This window comes from Lissotriton vulgaris, chromosome 9 (genome assembly GCF_964263255.1).
Source record: "Lissotriton vulgaris chromosome 9, aLisVul1.2, whole genome shotgun sequence".
Classification (NCBI taxonomy): domain Eukaryota; kingdom Metazoa; phylum Chordata; class Amphibia; order Caudata; family Salamandridae; genus Lissotriton; species Lissotriton vulgaris.
In genome coordinates, this window is record NC_141697.1 from 262758267 (window position 1) to 262782323 (window position 24057).

Sequence of the window (24057 nt, forward strand, 5' to 3'; positions counted from 1 at the left end):
ACGATGTCCAAGGATGCTTCATTTTTAGAATGGTCTGCAAAGTTATGTTTTAAAGTTTTGGCAACAGAAGCATTTACATTTGTGTCCCTAATTTGCCACTTGGACTTCTGAATCCTGAACTGTTCCAGTTTTCCCGTATTAAGAGTGATGGATGAGTGGTCGGACTGGATTGTTGTGCTAATTTAATCTAATACCTATGGGGGTTTGTGGGTGAGTGATATAGAATAAATCAATTTTGGAGTATGATTAGTGCACATTCAAAATACGTGTGTAGTCCCTTTCAGAGACGTGTTGGTTTCACCATATATCTATCATGCTTAAATCTTCTATGTCTTGTATTATCGATACGGTAATGTGTTGCGAGTAAAGCCTGGGGTTTGAGAAGTCTGTGGTGGGATTCAGTGGAGCGTAAAAGTCCCCTCCTAATATGACATCACCCCTGGTAAATTGTAGGCTATTTACAACATGTCGAGTAAAATGCCTCCAAGGACAGTGTAATCCAGCCTTTATCTGAAGCCACCTCTAAGATCAAGCACCCTTCCTTCAATATCCTTAAATAATGCTTCTAGAGAAAAGGAGTGCCCATCCATATTAATATGGAGATAGTGACCCCCCTTAGACTCAGTGGACACTTGAGTATGGAATTGAGTGGGGAACCAGTATGAGCACATTCTTATAACAGCATCCTTTTTTTCAGGTGAGTTTCTTGCAACATTGCTAAGTTTGTTGGTTTGGTTTATACCAATTTAACTTGCACATTTTTTCATGGGGAATTAAGTGTACCTGCACATTTTAGGTAGTTCATACCTTTAATATATGCTGCACATCATAGTTACGGTTGAAAATCAGCACGAGGTCCTCAGTTGTCCTAGATACCCAGTGGAGCAGAGTGTGAGGAGTTGGGCCAGGGATCCAGGAATGAAAGCTGTACACACTTGAGCCAACTCACTGAATGCCTGACACATGTATCAACATACCCTTAAGTGGATAGTTTGGGTTACACTACAGGCTGTGGAAAACAGGGAGATGTAAGATAAAAAAATCTGTCAGAAACCAGACCACAAACCTTTTCATGATAATAATCCACCTCTAGATTGTGTCCTATGCTCCTGGGACACTTTTGGCATCTGCAGTACAGAAGGTCAGGTGTTCCTTAGATGTCAACATCTTACGTAGTTTTATTGGTGTTCTCTTATTACAGTTCACACCTGGCCGCTCGTTCCTGGCACCTCTATTTTGTTTCTTCCTGTTATTTCCTACAGATCCCTTTCTCCCTGGTACTTGCCTTTCTTACCAGTATTGTCAGGATCTGTTGCTCCTTTTTCTGTATATTTCCATCTGCAGTTGTTGATGGTCTTCCATAACCCCTAGTGTGCTGGAAATGCTCCTGGTATTTTTAACATTCATCGGCTGTGCACTTTATTCAGAGACCCGTAAGTGGTATTTCAGTTTCTTTATGAATGTTTATAAAACCTGCACTACCATATTAATCTACTGTACTTTATTTAGTGAGAAGACCTGCATCCTACTTAAGTAAAGTACTGAACTGCACGAGAGATGGCTGAGACCTTAAAATGGCCAGAGAATCCTGTCTTTCTACTTTGTTTCTTCCATAACCCCAATTTTCCCTGGTTTGTCTTTTTCAGGAAGCAGATTAGATATCTGCTGGGTTGGGGACTTGGGAAGGGTGTGCATTAGACCTGCCAGCCTTACAGTGGTCTTCCCCCAAACATTTTGCTTATTTACCTCCATTTTGTGCTGAAATCCCTTTTTGTTGACCTTAGGACTCTGTGCACTTTACCATTGCTAAAGTGCTTGTGTCCACTCCCTTAAACATGGTTTAATTAGCTAATACCTGATTGGCATATTTATTTATAAGTCCCTTGTAGTGTGGTATACCATATACCCAGAGACTGTAAGTTAAATGCTACTAGTGGGCCTGCAGCAATTATTATCCCACCCACTTAGGTATCTATAGGATAACATTGTCTAGCCTTATTACATTTAATAAGTGCTAACTTTTGATAAATAAGATATTTATGTTTCGGTATAAAAAGAAATTGTAAGGAAAGATCTTCTTTAAAGGTAAAGTCAGATTTTACATTACTATTTTAAAAATGTCACTTTTAGAAAGTGGGCTTTTTCGTGCCTTCAGCCTTTTGGTGTTTGCAGTCTGTCTTAGGTCACATGACTGGGTGTAACTGACTGGGTTTGTGAATTCCTTTTAGACAGTCACACAGTAACATTATTAGTGGGCCTGAATGGGCCATCTGCTGGCTGGGGGGAGGGGTGCAGAGCTGGGCATAACCCCACTCTCAGAAGACTGCATGTTGCAGTGCACTCTGCAAGACTGCTGAGCTGTACCTGGAAGGACTGCTTTGCTGGCTTGAACCCTCAGAGGCTGTCCTGCTGTTGGAGCCCTGCATCTTCACTGGACCCAGGACTATCAGAGTGACTCCAAAGTCTAGTTTCCTGTGCCTCCCATCATCTTGAACCCGTACCTGGACCCAGCCGGCATGAGCCCTGAACCCCCAAGTGGTGTCCCACTGGTCCTGGATTCTTGGTTAGGGTTCTCAAGGTGCTCAGATAGCCAAACTCCAAAATATGAAACTTTAAATATTTTTGGCTACTAGGTGCCCTGAGAACTGAGAGGAGCCCAGGACTAACCTGTTTGTCAATCCGGCCATGGTGCATCGCCAGTCAGCCAGACTTTGTGGCTGTTTCCACTTCATTGTTTTCTGCAGCAGCAAATCCTGTTCAGAGGTCCTTTGCCAAAGGGGTATCCGAGCCCCTGGAACTATCTTCAGCTACCGCCTCATGCATTGTTCCACTGGAGATTTCCAACTTCCAAAAAAGAAGCTCAGTCCAAACATAGAGATCTTCACCGTGCTTCAACCCAAGGCTCCCTGAAGACAACTCTCCGTTCTCATCACGAACCGTAGCCTTGCCCTGCTGAACTTTACCTTCCCAGAACATTCTTCTTGGAAGTTCTTCCAAGTCCGAAGGTAAGCGTCGACCGGGGGCCTAATCCCCTACTTGTATTGGAGCTGCACTCTATCGCGGTCAGACATATTTTTCTCCCTTGACCCGGTCTTATGATACTAGATGTCAGCGGTTGGCACTATGATTTTTTAAGCGCTTGTTTTTTACTAAAACATTTACAATTTAGAACTCTGGTTCTACTGATTAGATGTTTTTCTAATTGGTCCTTTATTGCTGCCTGACTTTGAAACCCTCCTCCTGTATCTCAGTCCCAGCTGCTACCGACCAGTCTTCCATAGCCTGCAGATATAAGATTTTGGCCTTCTCACTCATATCTATGCTATTGTTGTATACTGCCCAGTCATATGCTTCTAGCCTAAAAGCTGTGTTTGTTGGGTGTGGCACTGCCCAAATACCCATATCCCATCCATCCCTGTCTCCCCCAATCTTTGCCCCATCCTTTTCAGGCATTGTTAGTTTGTCTTTTGCCCTTTATGTGTACCATTTCTCCTTTGCCCACGTCATTGCTGTTAGTAAACTGACATTCTCCCTGCTGCTCGCCTGTGCTAAGGCTGTTATTCACCCTCTCATGGTATTCTATCCCTTGTGTCCATTATCTTCACCACCACCGGCTCATGTCTGCAAACTGGCTACTCTTCATCATGATGCCAAGTGACTGGCCCACGACTCTCTCAAGTGTCCAGCCTTCGAGCAGGTCTGCCATGATGTTTGGCTATGTACCCCAGGCATTGGTGTTCTGTTTCTCCCTTCGCATACGGTTCGTGTTTGATCCCTCCTCATACCCCCCGTTACAAAACTATTGTATTCTATCCAAATATTATTGTATGCCAATAATGTAAGCTATACTGATATATTATGACTTTTTTATTTTTCACATACGCTAAATTTGCAACCCATTATGACCGACACCCACTCTTTTATATTCAACTGTCAGAATGACATCCAAAAATGGTTCATTATTCACCCTGCCACACTCTTGTATAAATTGCCCATGCTATGCCAGTGTTCCGATCTGTCCTTATGCATGTTATTTTGTCTCTTTTTGGAAATTTCACTGAAGCCCTGCAATTGCAACCTATTGTGTTACACTATAGTATACCTTGTTGCTCTTATGTCAGTTAAGATGTCTACGCTGGAGTACTGCAAGCCTTTTATTCCATCATTACCTTTTCTGCTGCTAATATTATTTTGTACACTTGATGGCATTCTAAATCTCTGTCCAGTGCTTTGAAAATTTGCTTCGGATGCAGTTTGCATTGAATAAAACAATACACAAATAAAATTAGACACACAAGTATGGAGCATGAGACAGCCCTGTGAAATGTTTTCTCATCCTCCCTTCACGCTTGCCATGTGCAGGTGACCTACCTCTCCCACACCTATGTCATGGTGTGTCCCTTCCTAACACTGATAGGAGGCAGTTTCCCACTCCACCCCCTGTCTAAGTTCATAAATGCTAAACTACAAGACAAGATGGAGTTTAATGAAAAATTACATCTTTTCCAAGTGGGTATCATTTTTAGGGCTCACCCACAGACTGCTGTCGAAAGACTTCTTGTGGACCATACAAAATGGGCTTTGTGCTAGCTCCCTGCTTACCACTGGCCGTCTTTTTTGTCATCCTCATTTGGCTAATTCTGCTTTGATTCCTCTTTTGCTTGTTCCTTCCCTCGAATAGTGTTTTTAACCATTATTTTGATTGGATGACTTGTATCCTTCCACTGCTCACATTAAGTGAACAACCTTTTTCCTTTGTACACTTGGTGGCATTCTAAATCTCTGTCCAGTGCTTTGAAAATTTGCTTCGGATGCAGTTTGCATTGAATAAAACAATACACAAATAAAATTAGACACACAAATATGGAGCATGAGATCAGATGGCTTGTCAAGCAGTTTCCTTGAAATTCTTACACTGCCTTAATTCTTTTTAAATCCGATCAGTGTCCTTTATGAAAAGTATTTGTCAAGTAAACCATGACATTTATAAAGTTTAAAAATATTGAATTCAATGTACATTCTTGAGAAACCTAAACATATTTTTGCTTTTCCTACTACAGTATTTTGATGGTAAAAAAATGCTTTTCAAACAAGCCAAAAAAACCCAAAGGGCCTTGACTCAAAACTCAGCAAGGCTGAGTCAAACTTATATGATTAAACGAAACAAATGCCAGTGCTGAGAAATTCACTTGAAAGCTGACAAGATGACAGAAACAATTGTTATGAATGTAGCATAAACAACTTTATATACAAAATATATACAAAAACAATTAACACAATGAAAATTGACAAATACACACTTCAAGCATTCTTGGCCGTTCATTCAACAAACCATTCATACAAACAAACAAACAGTAGTTGATCTCGGTGTCAGTTGAACTATAGTTATAAACTCAGGGAATTAGTCTTTTTTGTTTTACAATGTCAGAATATTTGACAAAATGCTACTCGATAGAGTGTCCAAGATCTCTTGCTATTCAATTACAGCCGTTGTGAGCAAGATATTTTAAATGACCCGAGACCAGGTTGGTCGACGCGTTTCAAACCCCGCTAAGTGCCGGGGTTCTCATCAGGACCAAAATTGGCGCTTGATTCCTTGGTTATAAATCCAAATTCGCACAAGTTGTATCTCCAAAAGAAGTGCGCGCGGGGGCCGCTCGAGTGGTGCCGTCTAAATCGCCATGAGTATGTTGTTAGTCCGACCTCGTTGTTACACTACACTGAAACGAGTGAAGGTGAAGCATCCAGCCTTCCCGTCTGAAGTGCTCAATCTACTGACTCCGCGGAGATTCAATCGCCCCATTCCTTAACAACAAGGTCGGACTAACAACATACTCATGGCGATTTAGACGCCACCACTCGAGCGGCCCCCGCGCGCACTTCTTTTGGAGATACAACTTGTGCGAATTTGGATTTATAACCAAGGAATCAAGCGCCAATTTAGGTCCTGATGAGAACCCCGGCACTTAGCGGGGTTTGAAATGCGTCGACCAACCTGGTCTCGGGTCATTTAAAATATCTTGCTCACAACGGCTGTTAGTGAATAGCAAGAGATCTTGGACACTCTAACGAGTAGCATTTTGTCAAATATTCTGACATTGTAAAACGAAAAGGACTAATTCCCTGAGTTTATAACTATAGTTCAACTGACACCGAGATCAACTACTGTTTGTTTGTTTGTTTGTATGAATGGTTTGTTGAATGAACGGCCAAGAATGCTTGAAGTGTGTATTTGTCAATTTTCATTGTGTTAATTGTTTTTGTATATATTTTGTATATAAAAGATTTTTGTATTTCCATGCACGAAAATTTGTGTTTAAAAAGTGGAGAAACTAAAAAAGAAGCATTAATAAATTCATATGTTGCAATTCTTTAAGCAAGTTGTTTATGCTACATTCATAACAATTGTTTCTGTCATCTTGTCAGCTTTCAAGTGAATTTCTCAGCACTGGCATTTGTTTCGTTTAATCAAACAAGCATTGACAGAGCCAAAAGTTTGGCACTAGCTTTATAAAGGCAAGACCTACTGGCTTTGCCAGTGCCCATTACATGTGGGTGTCATTGACACACATTTCAACCAACAACTAAAATCTATTGAATACAAGAAATAATAGTGGTTTTCAGAACATAAAGCCTTGTTTGTCAAATGTAAGGAAAACCTCGGAGCCTCGAGTATAAACACTTCCAGATCTGCTAATTAAACGACGATGCAGACATTAAAACAGGGTTGGTGCCAGGATTGCAGCTACGTCAGCAAAAAGAGAATACCCTGTGCTCTAAATGTTCTGTGTTGATGAAGTTAGACCTGCTACGGGCCGTGCTACATCAGTTCTGTGTGCAAGGGAAGCTTTCACAAAGCAGACTGCATTTCCTTGCTTTTCCAGAGAAACTTGCATTAATGCTACCTGTACCATTCTGATCCTGTGTGTGCACGAGGAGACCCTGACTTACTGTCGTGCATGCTTTAATAGGGAGCGAGGGGTAGAAAAAGCAAGAGAGAGAACCTTAAAATGCCCATGTATGTACCAAATCAGTGGAGTAGGGGGTGTCAAACCTAGGCCTATTAGGGCTCGAACTTTTGCCAGATTTTCAACACCATCACTAACTATGCAAATATTTAATTTCTGTTTAGATTCAATGTATAAAAAAATATCTTTTGTTAATATCCTGAAAAAATTATGGCATGATCCAGCTTACTGAACCTATTATGGGCATTCCTGTCTAAAGAAAGAGAAAGTGTGTGCGAGAGTGCCTACATGTCAAAAAGCGTGAACTGCTGCTTCCTGTGGGTGAGGAAAGCTTGTACTTTCGTTACCATGTTGTACCTGTCCTAAGTGTAAGAGCGGCTTGCACTGCTGGCTGCCCCTCTGTACACCTCTTCTGTGCTACCGAGGCTTTGCACAATCTTTTTCATACACGGAGACCAAAACGAATAGTTTTATCAAGGCTCATTTTACTTGCGCTTACTTGGCCACAGGAATAAAAGATTTAGAACAGGGGCAGAGTCAGTGTTGCCCCTGGAAGGTCTTAGGGATTGGCAGTAGCACATGTTGGATTATGGTCTGAAAATCCAGCAGGCCTAAGTCTGAGCTAGTGGCTGGTCAGGCATATCTCCAAATAAGGCTATGCCAGAGGCAATCTCATTTGAGACAATGGACTCTTGAAGGCCTGAAACCGAGCCAGTTTGCCTACATCCAGAACATCAATGAAAAGCAGATAGGATTGGCAAATAATCATTCAGATACTGGAGTATTTAGGCAAGGTGGGGGTAAATGTAATTAACCAGCTGAGATTAACTGTGAAAAGAGGCTCATGGACAGCAGAAGCGAGCTTTTATGAATGGAAACAAGGATCTCGGATTTTGTTTTGAACTGCAGCCTGTTTGGACCTTCTCCAGTTTGCTTTAGTAAAGGGAAAGAATGAATAATGTCTTGTGCACTGGAAGTGGGTGCCATTTCAGCAGGCATTCGTACTAGCTAAGTTGGAGCTATGATTTATGATGAGTGTATTTGTACACCGCATTCACAACAGTATGGTGTCAAAACATTTTCGGAATCTGGTCGCCCCTTACGGTTCTGGGATTCTCACTGACCAGAGTCAAAGGGGTCTGTTTATATTGTAGTTAGTTGTGTTTACTATTCCTTAGAAAAAAAGTCCTACTGGATAGATGCTAGCAAGGTTAGAGTACAATACTGAATTGTTTATTGATAGAATACATTGGATTATAGCCATCTACATTCAGTGATGGGTCTATATGGAGCATCAGATGAAAGGATGCGTGTGCCGAAGGATCTTCCTTTGTGTTTAGTTGTTATGCGGTATAAATTAGCCAATGTTTTGCTTCAAGTAATGTTTAGTAGATTTTCTCATTTTGATTCCCTGATGCCATTCTACCCGTATGCAATATAAATATTAATCAATTATACAATCGCTCAGCTGACAAATGCTTAGCCACCTAGATGGCTAGGAGCTGTGTTGTGCACATGACGGGCAAAAATTATAAAAGTGTTCTGATGGAAGCAGTTTTGGAGTTGTGCGCGGTTATAGCACATGATAGCTATTTGGCAGCATAGCTGAGATGTGTTGGGTGCATCGTGTTGCAAGTGTTCTATCGGGCTAACCTGCTGGCCCATAAGCAAGCACATGCAGCAAATACAACAACTATCTATGCACCTTATTACAATGGGAAATTCTCATCACTCAACTATCTATTGTTAAATGGCACTTGTTTAACACACAATATATAATTAGTATAGCATTAAAGTGCAGAGTGAGCTGAGACTGGAGTGCTGTAACAAATTACTATTGAATTTTCTCAGTTTATATAGGTGCCCATTGACAGGAAATGTATGTGTGTGGTGAATAGGTGATGCGAGGGAGTACTGTTTGATGCCTCTACATTCAGTTACTTGCACATTTGGCTGCGTTACTGGTGTAAGATCTTTGATGGAGAGAACGTGTGCTAAAGTCTTGCTCCCACTAAAGAAGCTTTGGGAAACAGTATTTTACATGTTTGTTCCTTCCTTGATGGGGTATCTGACAAAATATAGGTGCAAGGTACAAAGGGCCAGATGTAGGTCACCAATTACCGGTCGGTAACGGACGAATTCGGCCGTTACCGACCGGTAATTGGATTTTGAGATGTAGGGCCCTTAATTTTACAGAATCGGTAAATTTACCGATTCTGTAAAATACCGAATCGGTAATAGTCACATCAGGGCCACCAGAACCCCCGCCCCACAATGCCCAAACCCGCAAATAACACACAGACACAAGTGTTAGGTTTGGGAAAATTTGCTGCAGGTTTATTACATACAACATATGTAATGATGGTGGGTTAACTTACGGGCGATCCTAGGGCAGGCCGCATTCTCGCCACCTGCCCGCCTGTTGAGCCAAACAGCACAGTGGCGAACCACCCAACTGCTGCACAATTACCATAATTATACTGACACGCCCATTGCGGGGCGTGGCCGCGTGACTTGGCAAACCCCCGGTTGCACAGGCCCACAACCGCCCGAAGGACTACTGGGGCGCCGACACGAATTCCTGCACCTCCCATGAGGTTACAGGTTAGGCTCTGGCACCCCTATGTGCCCGCTGAAGTACAGTGTTTGCACCTCTCTTCTTCCGGATCGCCCAGTAACTCCGCCACAGCCCGTGCGGTGGTAACCGCTGCAGCACGGGCCCCCCACCACTGCTACCTTTTTCTACCTGCAACCTTTGTTCATGAGTGCTTCTTTTAAATCAAGGAGGAAGAGGTCTAAGCCAACGGGCGTAAGGTGAACCCCATCCTCCTCAAAATATCCTTTGACTTTATCCTGAATCATGTCATGCTTGATGAAGCCTAGACCTCTACTTTGAGTGAACCTCTTCATGGCCCCATTGACCCGCCTCCTAGACTTCTCAATTGCCTCGCTAGACTTAGCACCCGCCAGAATCTCCTGGGCACTATTTCAGACCACCTGACCTCGCATTCGCGCATTAGCCCACAGATGACCCCCAAGTCAGTCTTCATCTTTTGCAGCAAAGTAGATCTCCCCAGATTTGTAAGGTCATTGCCACCCAAGTGAATTATCAAGTGCTGGGGAGGGGGTCCTGCCAAGGCAAGGGCTTCCCGAAGCGGGTAAAGCAAGCTATTCCAGCACATGCCAGGGAAACCCAACCACACGCAGTTCATGCTCTTAAAGCCACAAGTCCAATGCCTGATCGCTGCCCACCGGCCCAGCCTGTCGACCATGGAGTGCCCCACGACCCACACTCTTGAACCTGTCAAAGAAAGACGCAATATATTCAAGGATGTTTATTGAGTCAAATTACAAGGCAAAGCGGCATAACTGCCACATCACAACACAGCAAACAAAAATATACAAAAGTACATGAATGGGGAAAATGTTCAGGGTCTAATGTATCGTTTATAGCAAGACGACTACCAACGCCCTACCAGTTAAACTTTATCTGGCTGCATTCCCGCTCGGAAAGCAGAAGTAGCCGCCCCTATGCGGAAAGATTGACTGGAAAACTTCTTCCCCTGTGTTAACAAACCAGCCCTGTCCAGGCAGGCAAGCATAATTTTATCCATCTGATATTTGGTCAGGGGGCTATGGTCAGTATGGACTAAGAGGTAACCCGGCCCCGCAGGCCGTATTGCCAGAAAAGCTTGCAAGGCTGCCACCGGGCAGAAGCGGGGATCCCCGAGGGGGGACAACCTAATGACCGACCCTTTACCAGCTTGGTCAGTCTTGGACCGCCTGAGCGTGATGGACAAACCCCCCTCAAAAGAAATATCCGCCACCCCCAGAGCGTCCCCAGAGAGATCTGCCTTAGAGCGTGCCACTAACTCACTACTCCGGAAAGCCCCGAAGAATGCCAGGATGAAGGCCGCCGAGAATAGGGCCGCTTCATACTGAGAGTGAACCACCGCCCGCACGACCGATAACATGGCCTGTAATGAGGGAAAGTCAATGGGGGACCTGTCATCGGGGATCCTTGGTTCCTCCCGAGCCCAACCCTTCAAGGCGGCCCTAATCACAAAGGACTTGGCTGGATCACTACCCCCGCTCAACCTGGCCTCATGACTAATGGCCGCCAGGTGGCCGCAAACCCAGGAGTGAGATTTCTTCTGTTTCTTGGCCCACACCACAAATGCCTGAACTCTGCCCTCCAGTGACAGAGCTTGCAAACCTAAGTCAGAAATGGCTTTTTTGAAAGTGGATCGGCGACTCGCATAGCGCCTTCTTGTACCTGGGGCTAAGGATTTCTCCCCTAACTCTTTCAATTCCTGCTCCACTCCAAGATGCGCCAAAGTCCTGGTGCAAAGGGGGTCATCTCCTCTCTCGCCTGTGGGCAGGCCGCCCGGAAACGGTCCCACTGAAAACGAGAAAGAGCGTCAGCTGCGACATTTGTGACCCCCGCAATGTGCCTAGCTCTAAATTCCACATTGCAGCGCAGGCTCCTGCTGGCCAGTTCTCGGAGTAGGGACAGCACTAACGGGCAACTAGCAGTTTGCCCATGGATTGCCTGCACCACTGCCATATTGTCTGACCAAAACAAAACCTTCCTGTTGGACAGTGGGCCTGGCCAAAGATGCAATGACACCACAATAGGAAAATGTTCAAGGACAGTTATGTTAGAAGTAATCCCTCGCTTGCGCCAAGCATTAGGCCATTCCTGCCCGCACCACAGCTCTCCCAGAATTGCCCCAAAGCCCTCCCGCCCGGAGGCGTCAGTGAACATACTTAACTCGGGGCTCTCCACCCACGGGGACCTCCAAATGACAGTACCATTAAAATCTGAGAGGAATTCAGCCCACATTCGCAGATCTTTCTAAAGGCCCGAGGACAATTTGACAAAGTGGCGACGTTTGTGGACCTTGGCAGTAGCCCTGGCTAAGCGCCTCGCGAACACCCTCCCAACCGGGATGACTCTGGCGGCGAAGTTCAGTTTGCCTAGGAGACGCTGGATGACCCCCAGCGGTGCCTTATCTCTACCCAGCAAGTCTTGAATATCCTGCTTCAGACCCAGTACCTTATCTGCCGGGAATCGAGACACACCCTCAAGTGTGTCAAGCTCTATGCCCAAGAAGGTCAAGACTTGAGCCGGACCTTCAGTCTTGCCCGGCGCCAAAGGCACCCCCAAGTGACTAGCCAAGTCGATGAAACAATCCAAGCCCTCCTGACATTCCTGAGTGCCCTCCCTCCCAATGAAGAGGAAGTCGTCCAGGTAATGAGACACAGCTGTCATGCCATACTTCGCGGTGAGGGCCTCTTGCATGAAGGTGCTGAATGCCTCAAAGAAAGCGCAAGAGACGGCGCAACCCATTGGCATACATTTGTCAAAATAGTACCCCCCTTTCCACTTGAAGCCCAGCAGGTGCTGGCTGTCTGGGTGCACAGGCAACAAGCGGAAGGCTGCCTCAATGTCCGCCTTAGCAAGCCAGGCCCCCTCCCCCGCTCTCCTCACTAGGTCAATGGCCATATCAAGGGAACAGTAGGAGACAGAACAGGCCCCTTCTGGTAACCAGGAGTTGACTGAGTTGCCCTCTGGGAAGGAAAGGTTATGGATCAAACTATAAGCCCCGAGTTCTTTCTTGGGGACCACACCCAAGGGTGACAGCACAAAGTCAGGTGGGGGGGGGGGGGACAGGAACGGGCCCGCCACCCTCCCCAAGGCCACTTCCTTACAGATTTTCTTGTCCACAACCTCAGGGAGCTCCCTAACAGATTTCTGATTCTCCGCATCCCTGCTGACCCTTGGACCCTGATATGGGATCATGAAACCTTCCAGAAAGCCTAAAGTCAGGACATCCCTGTCTTTCTCGTTGGGGTAAACTCGCAGCAGGGCCAGCAGGGTGGGGATGATGACTGGGGACGGGCCTTTAGAATGCAGAAAGGGGGGGACTCTGCTGGGTAAAACAGTGTGTCGGGGGTCCTCTAGGGCAGGCGAGAGATGGGGCAAGGGTGAAGGGAGGGGCGCTGCCGGGGAGAAGCTGGGCGGGATTGTTATTTGAGAGGTCTTACTTGTCCTTACCAGCTGCGCTGGTGGTGGCATTACGTTTATCACAAGCTGACTCGGGATGGGAACCACCACATTTGCTGCAGGCGTAGGAAAACCTGCACGCCTTCCCCCAGGTGCAATTACCTGCATTGAACAACCTGCATGTAGCTGAGAAGTTCTTCTTAGTGAACTGTCTGTTGAAGCTCCCCCCGCCTCGTCCCCCACAAAAGGACTGCCTGTAATTACCCTTTTTCTGTGAGAACACTTTGTCATTTTCAGCCTTCTTAGCCTGAACATTCCTTTTACCCCAGCTTTCAGACTTTCCTTTACCCATATGCATCATCCAGAGTCTAACCTCTACTTGGTCCCAATCCAACTCAGGGCAAACAGACATTTTCGTGCGGAACTCACAGTCGTAAAAGTACCACCCCATGCCGGACGAGGATTCCGCTTCATTGGTAATAACACTGCAATTTTGGAATAAACCCTGCGCCTGATCTGGGAAGCGCTCTGTGATTACTGCTGCCAGAATAGCAAAAGCCTGTCGCCAGTTCTTGATCGTTTTCTCGGGCCAAGACTGAAAACGTGCTTTCTTCTCCTCATCTTTCGAACCCATTTTTCTCACATCCACCCCATCAGCACCCAACATCAAGAGAGAAAAAATGTAAATGAATTCTCTACGCCAGATGCCCTCCTTCGCCGCCTGTGGAGCCTGCCAGGCGAGGGAACATTTGCCTGATAAAAGCGGCGCCATGGTCATCAACACTGTAGGCGCTGAGGGGGCCACCACAGTGGCCGGGGAAGACGCTCCCGAAGGGGCAGGAATCGCCAAGGGCATAGGAGGCGTGGGGACCACCACCTGCGACAGGGCAGGAGCCACTGAGAGGGCAGGGAAATCCTGGTGGAACAGTGGAGCGGGAGGCGGCACTGGGGCAAGAAGCGGAGGAGAAACAACATTTTGTAGCGTGCTTCCCGGCAGGGCAGCCACCTCCACCAGGAGGCTGGCAGGTGCTACACAAGAATTCCCCCCTAAAACAGAGAGCCCACCCCAAACTCAGGCAACATCTGCCTCCCCAGTACAGGGACGGGGAGCCACGGCCGCCGGCTCCACCACCTGGGAATGCACTGAATTAGAAGACTGCACCGGGGTGGCACGGAAACCCGCTCTGATCTCGGACATAAACCCAGCCAATGTGTCCGTGAGCTTACCCAGATCTTCCCGGGTGGCAAATTCGGCACTGGACACCACCGGGCGCAGGGGTGAGGGGGGGCAAACCCGAGTCACCGCCGGTGGGGAGGCAGGGGCGTGCACAATGACATTCCTGATAGGATCAGCCGCCCTGGTCTTGGGAGGGGGTTCCGCTGGGAAGTCCTTCACTGTCGGCTTCCTAGTGCGCTTAGGCCTCACAGTGTTCGGGTCCTCAGCTATGTCTATTTCAGTCGCCAGGGGGGCGGAGACCGCCCCGGGGGCTTTGGGGGGGTTGGCCGACAGGAGTTCGTTGGACCACGCCACCCCATTAGACTTGATCAAATCCAATAAAGCTTTCATCTGGGGATCCTGGGAAGGTCCTATTCCCGAGTCCTCGACCTGAGACGTCTGCGTGAATAGCGAAGGGGACCCCTGACTCTCCATGGTACCTTTAGTTCTTCGTCTGAAAGAAAGATAACCGTGAGCCAACATGACCAAATACTTCAACAAGAACACAGCCTAACAACCTCCCCTAATAAAGGGCAATCGTAACCCTGCCACGAAGGCGCCTGTAAACCACGTGACGCAACAGAAAGACATAGTCTATGAAAGCACAGGGGTGGTGTGACTGTCAAAAGCATTCACTTAACCCATAACTTGGAATAACTCAAGAGGCCCAAGGTGCACTTGCACGCGACTGTAATGATGAATCAGGGGGAGGGGGGGTGAACAGAGCAAGTAAATACTGGTAAGGGAAAGCTGGTAGCCGTCCAGCGCCCCAACCAGCCCACGCCCCCAGTCCCAACACCCCCACCATACATACCTCGCAGAGCTTGTCGCTGGGTGAAAAGGGGAAGCCGAGGGGTATATGGGTAGCACCCCGGGACTGCTGATGCAGCCGAACGAAAGGCTGTGTAGAAAAGAGAGAAAGTAGGCCTCAAATTACAACAATAACTTCCGGCTGGGACCGGTAACACCAGTACGCAGTACTAGAGCCCCGCTACAGGGACGCTGAGTAAGCCGAGGAAGCCAACCCCAAAGCGTGTCCGCGCCCCTGCCTGCCAAGCAGTAGGCAAGACGCATTTAAAAACAGTACCGAGTGAGGCCCCCTCCTCTCCACGCCCACCTAAGAGCCCTCATACATACCTCGCAACAAGTAATAGAAGGGGGTGCCTGAACAGCACGGCGCCGGGAGTGCGCAAAAGAAAGCGAGTGAATGTAGTGGAGTCTGAAAAAGAATGGCAAAATTGGTTAGGGAACCCCACACGTACTGCGTGGGACGGAAGCACCAATTACTTTTGATATGCAAACCTTTCTATAATCGCAGCAAGTCGCACACAACACTGGCGGTATTGTACAACAGGCGCCTGGCTAATCCCAGGCCACGAGGTTAAAATCTCGACATTCAACACTAGATTCGTGGGCACAGACGCGCTGAGCTCCTAACCCCCCCCACCGCAACCTCCAGGGGATCCGTGCACATGTAGGCAGTAGCCCATGGGCAGGACGTTAGCGGATGCGGCAATAAGCCCGGTGCCTCAGAGCACTGCGAGACTGCCGGTCGAACATCGGGGCCCCGCAGCACCATAACCACATCCACCCAGTCCCGCCGCAGCGCCACGCATACAAATACCCTTGAAAAGACCGCGATGCATGGGACCCATGAGATCTACAGATACAGGCCGGAAACGGCCTACAAACCAACATGGCGGCCAATTCTGCACCCAAACAGGCACCACGCGGCACAGGAAGTCCCCCCCTGCCCCAGACCCACCCCGCAGCAGCCGGATCAGGCGGTATAACCGGGACCGCCCGCCACCTCACATGCGCCCGAACCGCCCAGCACAAAAGAAATTTTTTCCAACAGGGAAGACTAGCACCCATTATTGAAAGTTTTTCACCACGCTCACAACTGGCACTCTGACCCAGCTTCGGTAATCGCTCAGCTGGCGAAGGAGGGGAGAGGCGGGGGGAAGGGGCTGGTTTGGAGGCCTACGCGCGCCCCGCTCACCGCGCATGCATGAACGAGGGGCGGGGGGATGGGGCTAGTATGGCGGCATTCGGGGGGAGGGAACAGGCTAACGATCGATGCAATCGCAATGAAACTCAACATGTGAAAAGAATTCCCGCCGCTTGCTTAGGCATAGCATATGCCGCTCGTATGTGACTTAAATAGCTACCCAACTAGACTACACGCTGCAATTATTACTCTGTCATAACTCAACCCATAGCGAGTAAGCATGGCATATACCCTCGTGGAATCCCGGCGTCGAGGCATGACCTAATACACACGCTTGTAACCACATTAGTCTGGCATTGCAGCACGAAGAACGGCACAAAATAAATTTTTTGCACAGTCAGAATCAACCATATAGGAATTCGTGTATTACAACTCGTTTGGACATTTTAGCCGACGCGGCCCGATCTCCGGACCATGTTAACCCTTCTTAATTGGCAAAACAAAATATCGAAATTATACACCCCGCATAATCGTCACCTTCGGCAAGAAGACATTTAGCCTGAACAATGGCATGTACGAGCAATGTGATACTACACAACGTGCTGAAGATGATTCGAAACTTAACTGATGCCACACATCCCTCCCTCCATAACAGAAAAAACATGCAAACAATGTCTTAGCGCTCGCCCGGACCCGTACCCCGCAAAAGCCAGCTGTAACACCATTACACCCTTTTCCATCAGCAGCTTCTCACGAAATCACATGAAGCACCACCCTAACGCGGGGCCCACGCGGGCACCGCTCAAGGCTCGCACGTGGTAAACAGGGAGGAGGGCTCACCAGTGATGCCCGAGGACAACCTCAATAGCCTACCCAGCCCGAGCGAACAATGGCAAACGCCCGGCTCGGGGGCCCGGGTCGGAACTATGAGCTACCAGGTGCATGGGAGGGCGAAACAGCAAACCGTTCCCCCGGCCATGCGGACTCAAATATGCAGGCCAGAAGGGGGAAGCAGCCGGAGGGGCGGTATCAGGCTACACTTAGCCAATACCCCCCAGTAGGCCCCAAAACGTGGGGCTCCCTTGACCCGCCCACGTCCCAAGGGAAAGCGAAGAAAACATCGGGGAGTCGGAAACCCCCCCTCCACAGCGGCCCGACGCTAAGCGGGCCGCCCAGCCATGGCTCACGCCTCCGAAGGGAGGGAGGTTAAGGCCCGTAGGCAACGCTCACCGTAAATATCCGACGAAAAAGAGTGTCCCGACGAGACCGTGCGACGGCGTCCGGAGCGGCAAAAGAGGCCTTCCAACAGGGGCAGAGGAGTAAAGTACCCCTGGAGACTCCTCCCAGCCGCCCCAGACGTGCGTCATAGTCCTGCCTCCTCCAAACGGGAAAGACTGCCCGGGAGAGGAGATGCTAGTCATACAGGGGCGGGGCAGCCCCCTGTGACTAGGAGCCCGCCCTCTTTATGGCCACTGCGTGGCCTCGGGCAAGCGCATTTTACCGATTCGGTAAAACCCAGATGTAGGTAACACTGTTTACAGTGCTACAGAAGCTGCAAACGCACGGAGCCTAAACACACGGAGCCTTACCTCGGAAGACAGCGCCTGTGCCTGGAGACCGAGCAGGTGACCAGAGACCCTCATACACGCCGAGTTCCCGCCACCAGTCGCGCCGCCGCCTTGGGACTACGTTTCCCATCGGGCTCAGCGGCGGCGCGTTCCCCGACGCTGCAGAAGCGACGGGAGGGGCTCTAGAAAGGCAACAGCCCTCAGCGTCGCGGGACGCGAGCGGGACGCCCGGGGCTAAGCTCGGGCAAAGGGCGGGCCCTCTGAGGCCCTCCGAGGCGCGACAAGGCCAGGCTAGGCCACCCCCCTGAAGACGACCACGTGGGCTTGAGGTACGGCTGTTTGGTTCCTTACTTTGGGAGAAAATTTCGGCCAATAACACAGGTGCTAGTCAATTCCCTCTAGTCGGTCAACTTATACAGCATTACCCGCCAAGACCAGCAAGTCATCCGGCCATAGTTTAGCCGACAGCGTGAGTTTATGACCCTACAAACATTAATCTAAAATATGGGCAAAAAATTGGTTCCCCAACCTGCCGAGGCTGTGAATACCCTTGATTCATATCTAGTGCAAGTGGTAACCAGCATCAACAGCAAGAGAAGGCACTCTCTGGGCCTAAGCCAATCACCAGTGCTGCTTGCAGATAGCCCGTCCACAAGCACAGCAATGTCCGATTCCCTGATAGGAAACGCACAGTCAATTGCTGTAGATTCTGGCCCTAACTCTCCGATCAATCACATTGAAGCCACTGAAAACTCGACTTCTGCCAAGGACAGCGCTGATCTTATAGATTTAGCTGACGACGCCTCCACCGAGACAAGCATCCAGACAGACGTCATAGATGAGGCCCCTCAGCTCCAGTCTCCCCCTAATCGCGCTGTTAGAGCATGTAGGAAAATAGCAGCCAAGAGAGGGGGGAAACAACAGGGGAGGAAGAAGCCAGCCACCCCACCCTCCAGAAGGACGGGTAACTTCACAGACCATGAGTTAGATCTCGAGTCTAGGCGCATATCTGATGATGATCTCTTCAACAGGATCCAAGAAATGATGGATATCAAGATCAAAACTATTATAAAGCCCCTGATCGGGAAAGTGGACAAATTGACCGCCGAAGTTAAGAAATTGGGAGGGGTTCATGGTAACTTGGCTAAGGAACTAGAGAACCTTTCAACCCTCGTCGCAGATCTAATATCTACGGATGAGGACGTTCCCTCTACTGATAGTAGTGCGCAGCCCATTCAATCAGACTTGCCACACCCACCCCCATCCTTAACATCAATAGCCCCGAATCAGAGTGCGGCAACTGGGGGCCCTCACGTCACCACCACTGACGCAACAGCGGCACGTAATCAAGAGGCCAGCCCGGTCCAGTTTATAGCGGAAGCCTTACCGCTAGTCTTGGTATTGGCCAACGTTCCTGTCTTGTCACAAGATAAAACAGAGTCCAACCAGGATCTCAAGGACAAAGCCCTACATTGGCTTTCTAACAACATTTACATGGCGCAAGAAGGGTTTGATAAATTGGCAGGTGATATAGTTTCGACCAGGAGGGTACCTTGGATTGGCAACAAGCCGAAAAAGTTCCAGGGAGACTGCGTCATTATAAACTTCACTAACGCAGATGTTCTCCCCGAAATCCTGACCAATCTCTTTCCGCCTCAACGGCGTAATGGATCCATAGTCCCGTTAACACTCAGATTTTTTAACAACGAGACCCAATCTGCTACTTTAGCCACTACTAATAGGCCAACAAAGTATAGGAACAATAGCAGCTGGGGAGGGGCAATGGGCTCCCGATTCACTAGTGATCGGTTTCTGCCTGCATCGCAGCAATTGCCAGGAAGAACCAATTACCCATATGAGCGGATCATCCCCCCGGCTCTCCCGCACGTGCACGGACTTAACGGGTGGATGAACGGCGAACCCGGTTACGAATACAGTGCACGGGGTATCAGGCCAACACGGTGGCAGAGAATGGATCCGGCCATGGGCCACCCAATCACCCCACATCACCAGTGGAATCAAGCTCATGCTGTTCAGACCCACCCAGCCACTCCTTCTGCTTGGGGCTTCACCACAGGCAATAGGTTTGGCCCCTTATCGGACCTCAACACCTGTGATTGACTTGCATCAAGATCTAACCCAAACAATTCTGGACCAATTAACTCGAACCCACGCAAAGAGGGCCAAAACACTGACGATCTCCAAAGCTCTTACAAGCCTAATGCAGTCATAGAGCCACATATACCCATCACTCGTGGTCAGCAAACACTTTCATTTGGGTCAGACGCTGCTCCTGATACGGGCACTATCAGCGGGATGACACAGCATCGCTGTCATGTGAATTCTACTAGGGCCACATTAGCACAAGTTCCTGAGGAAGGCGACTCTGAGAGTGGCAGTGAACCTACGACTATTAGGGAGTCATGTAGGATTTTAAGCTGGAATGTGGCAGGCCTAAGCACCAAACGCCAGGACCCAGTATGGTGCAGATTTATTTCAAAGTACCACATCATCGCGCTGCAAGAAACATGGGACACTTCCAGCAATATCTGGTGGGATGGGTACACCAGTTTTGCAACTTCTGCTGTCCCTAGTAGAATGGGTAGAGCCAAAGGCGGCCTGGTGCTCTTATTCTCCGTGGATCTAAAAGGAAGTTATAGACAGATCAGGTCTGAATCTGATAACATATTGATCGTTGAAAGGACTATCAATAAAACTAGTAGGACCTTATATGTCAACTTCTATAATTCAAGTAACTGTGCTTATAATGGCCGAAATATCGCTAATTTAGATAGCATTTTAAATTCAGTCCTACAGAATATCTCTTTTGTATTTGAGTTAGTTTTACTAGGTGATTTTAACATTCATTTATGTAATTCAACCTGTAAGGGAAGAGTAGCATGTGATGATGAGGACGCTGCCTTGGTTGCGCCCCACTTCGAACATACCACAGAGGGACAGGAGCTTGAAGACCTACTGGCTAATTATAACCTTTATGAACCCAATTTTGGTGCTAGAACGCCAACTTTTAACGGCAGTCAGTATGGTTCTGTGATAGACTATATTTTCGTTTCTCTTGGTATTCTATCTTTTATCACGGCATACAGGACGGTGGCAACCCACTTCAGTGACCACAACCCAGTGCTTCTTGAAGTGGCGTGGGGCAGCAAGATGGGTACAGCACCATCAATCGTAAACGCAGCCTCCTCTTTGAGGACTACAGATCAAGATAGAAGAATAAAATGGGCAAAGGTGATCCCGGAAAACTTTTACAAAAAATGCTTCCCTAAGATTAAAATGCAGACTGAGTTGTGTCAGAATCCTGATACTCAAGGGAGCCTATTGGTTTCAGCCTACGAGGAAATATGTGCACAGGTTTCGAAAGATCTTATAGCTAAACCTCTTTCGGGAACTCAAGTTCACAAGCGATGGTTCGACGCTGCATGTTCGAAGGCCCACAGAGATCTGTTGGCGGCTCTTAAAATTGTTCCAAGACCAAAAGAGGAAATTGCGAGGCTAAGGAAAATCTATAAGTCAGCAGTAAAGAGCCGCAAAGACTCCATTAAGCGCGAAACATGGGAGGAACTCCTCTCAGCGTCGGTGCTTAAGGACAGCAGAAGATTCTGGGAAATCATCAAGCACCCTCTTTTTTCGGAAGACGATAATCTACCAATGGACTGTGTGATCACTGAGGAAAAATGGCTATCCTTTTTTAAAAATGTGTATGGGGGCAACGCAGCCGTAGAGGACATTAATAGTCGTCTACCTTCTAATGGGAATGTTAACCCCATTGTTTTTAACCCCCAAGAAGTAGAAAAGGCGCTTATGGAAACCACCAAACATAAGGCTCCGGGCCCGGACGGAGTCCCGGCCGACTTTTTTATGTTCTCTCCTAAAATGTGGTCGAGAGTGTTGTCTAACGTGTTTAATGCAGTAAACTCCAACGCAGCACCCGCCTCATGGGCTAATTCTATTATCGTTCCCATTTATAAAAACAAAGGCCAGAGGGACGACCCAGCATTTTATAGGCCCATATCTCTGTTGGACTCCACTGTAAAAATTTTGGGGAAAGTTCTTTTAGTAAGATTGAGGGAGAACGTTGAGGGATGTGGCGGGCTGTGCGATCTACAATATGGCTTTAGAGAGAGTAAAGGCACGATCGAGCAATGCATTAATTTGTATTTACTCATCTCTAAGTATACAATGGCTAAGGAGGGCTCAGTTTTTCTGGCCTTCATGGACCTTTCGTCGGCCTTCGACCTCGTCAATAGGTCCAAATTATGGTCGATTTTGTTAGATATGGGAATTGACGAAGCCCTAGTCATGTATATGGCCTCGTTACATCAGGAGCTTTTCGCAGCTGTCCGAGTGTCCAACAATGGTAGGTGTACCTCCTCATTTAAATCCCTCAAAGGAGTACGCCAAGGCTGCATCCTGGCCCCTACGCTTTTTACTATTTATATTAACGGCTTGGGGGCACACCTGAGGGGCAGGGGCACGGACGTACCGCGCGCAGGAGACACCCACATTCCGGCACTCCTGTACGCGGACGATGCCGTGTTGATAGCCCGTACGGGTGTTGGCCTGCAGATTCTTCTTGACGCCTTTGGTTCCTTTATGGAAAATCTGGACCTAAAGGTTAACGCATCTAAATCCCATACCATGGTCATGGGTATAGAGGGCGCAAAGAGAAGACACAAATCATTCTTCTGCAGTGGGACCCCTGTGTCCGAGGTAACCACATTTCCCTATCTGGGAGTGCTGTTCGATCAAAAATGTACTTGGGGCCCACAGATAAACGCAAAGAGGTTGGCAGTAACTAGATCTTCCTCCGCACTCCTGGGCTTCGCCGGCAAATTGGGTGCCAGGCCCATGGAAGCGTTGTTGAAGATATACAAAAGTAAGCCTGTTGCCATCGCATCTTATGGATCTTCTCTGTGGGGTTATGTAAACCTCGACCCCATTCAGAGAGTAGAAAACAGATTCATAAGATCCCTTCTCTCTGTCCCCCAATCAACCCCCACCTATTCCATTCACAAGGAGGTTGGGTTGCCATATCTGTCGGACCTATTAAGTGTTGCACCCCTGACCTTGTGGCTGAAAATGTGGTTAAATGCTGACTTACCTCTGAACCATAAAATCCTGAGGGACGTCCTATCACTGGACAATCAGAGCAAAATTCCTTGGCTGGCCTATCTAAGTAAATCATTCTCAGACCTAGGTCGCCCAGAACTTTTCCGTTCCCCTGAGAAAATCATGACCCGCGACATAGTCCAAACAAAACAAGCCTTTATAGAAAGGAAGGAAGCAAGCCGTGAGGCAGTTGAGCTTCAGAAGCCGGCAGTTAGGGCTCACTTTCTATTGATGAGCGATTCTCAATTGGCCCCTTACCTCCGCTTCGTAACTATCCCTTACCATAGGTTTTTATTAACTAAACTAAGGTTCAACCTTATTCATTTTCACCTAGGCTCTTTCAAGGGTTGGCAGAAGCCAGAACTAGCCGCCCCTTGCACCTGCGACCATTTTTCTGTGCAGGACACTATGCACTTCATCATGTTTTGTAGCTTATTCCATGAGCAGAGGAAAAAACACTTGCTCCCCTTACTCAAAAACGCTGGGTTCACACAGGTGAGACCCGCACTGCTCTACCTACAGCTTATGACCAATCCATGCATAGCATTTGGTCTTGCAAATTTTTTAGTCGCGGCAGCTAGGGCGAAAGTTGCTGGCCAACCTCCGCCCTAAAAGTTTACTAAATGTATGAAATTACATTATAGGCACTGTTTTATATATATATACATACCTTTTAATTATGTGTAAATAGTATTCAAAATGTTTATTGAGTTAGAAGTTTTTAAATGTCATGATCGCAACGTATACTTTTTAACGTGCTGTTTTAATGTTTTCTTTCTTTGTATGACTTTAATTAAGTCGAATAAAGATATTCTGACTGACTGACTGACAGTGCTACAGGCCTTCAGGATTCGGTATTTTACCACCCAATTCAATTGGGTGGTAAAATACCGAATCCAGGTGTACATGCACATCTGTGCATGTACACCTGTGCCATGTGACACACACACATGCCCTTAGGGCATGTATGTGTGCCACATGTCACACAAGCCTGTACTTGGGGTGCTAGAGGGTGTCAAAGTGACACCCCCTGCACCCTTGCAGGATTCGGTATTTACCGATTCGGTAAATACCGAATCGGTATTTCCCATTGATTCCTATGGGCTTCATGGCCCATAGGAATCAATGGGCAATACCGATTCGGTATTTACCGAATCGATAAATACCGAATCATGCAGATTCGGTAATTCTAAAATTAGAATTACCTACCT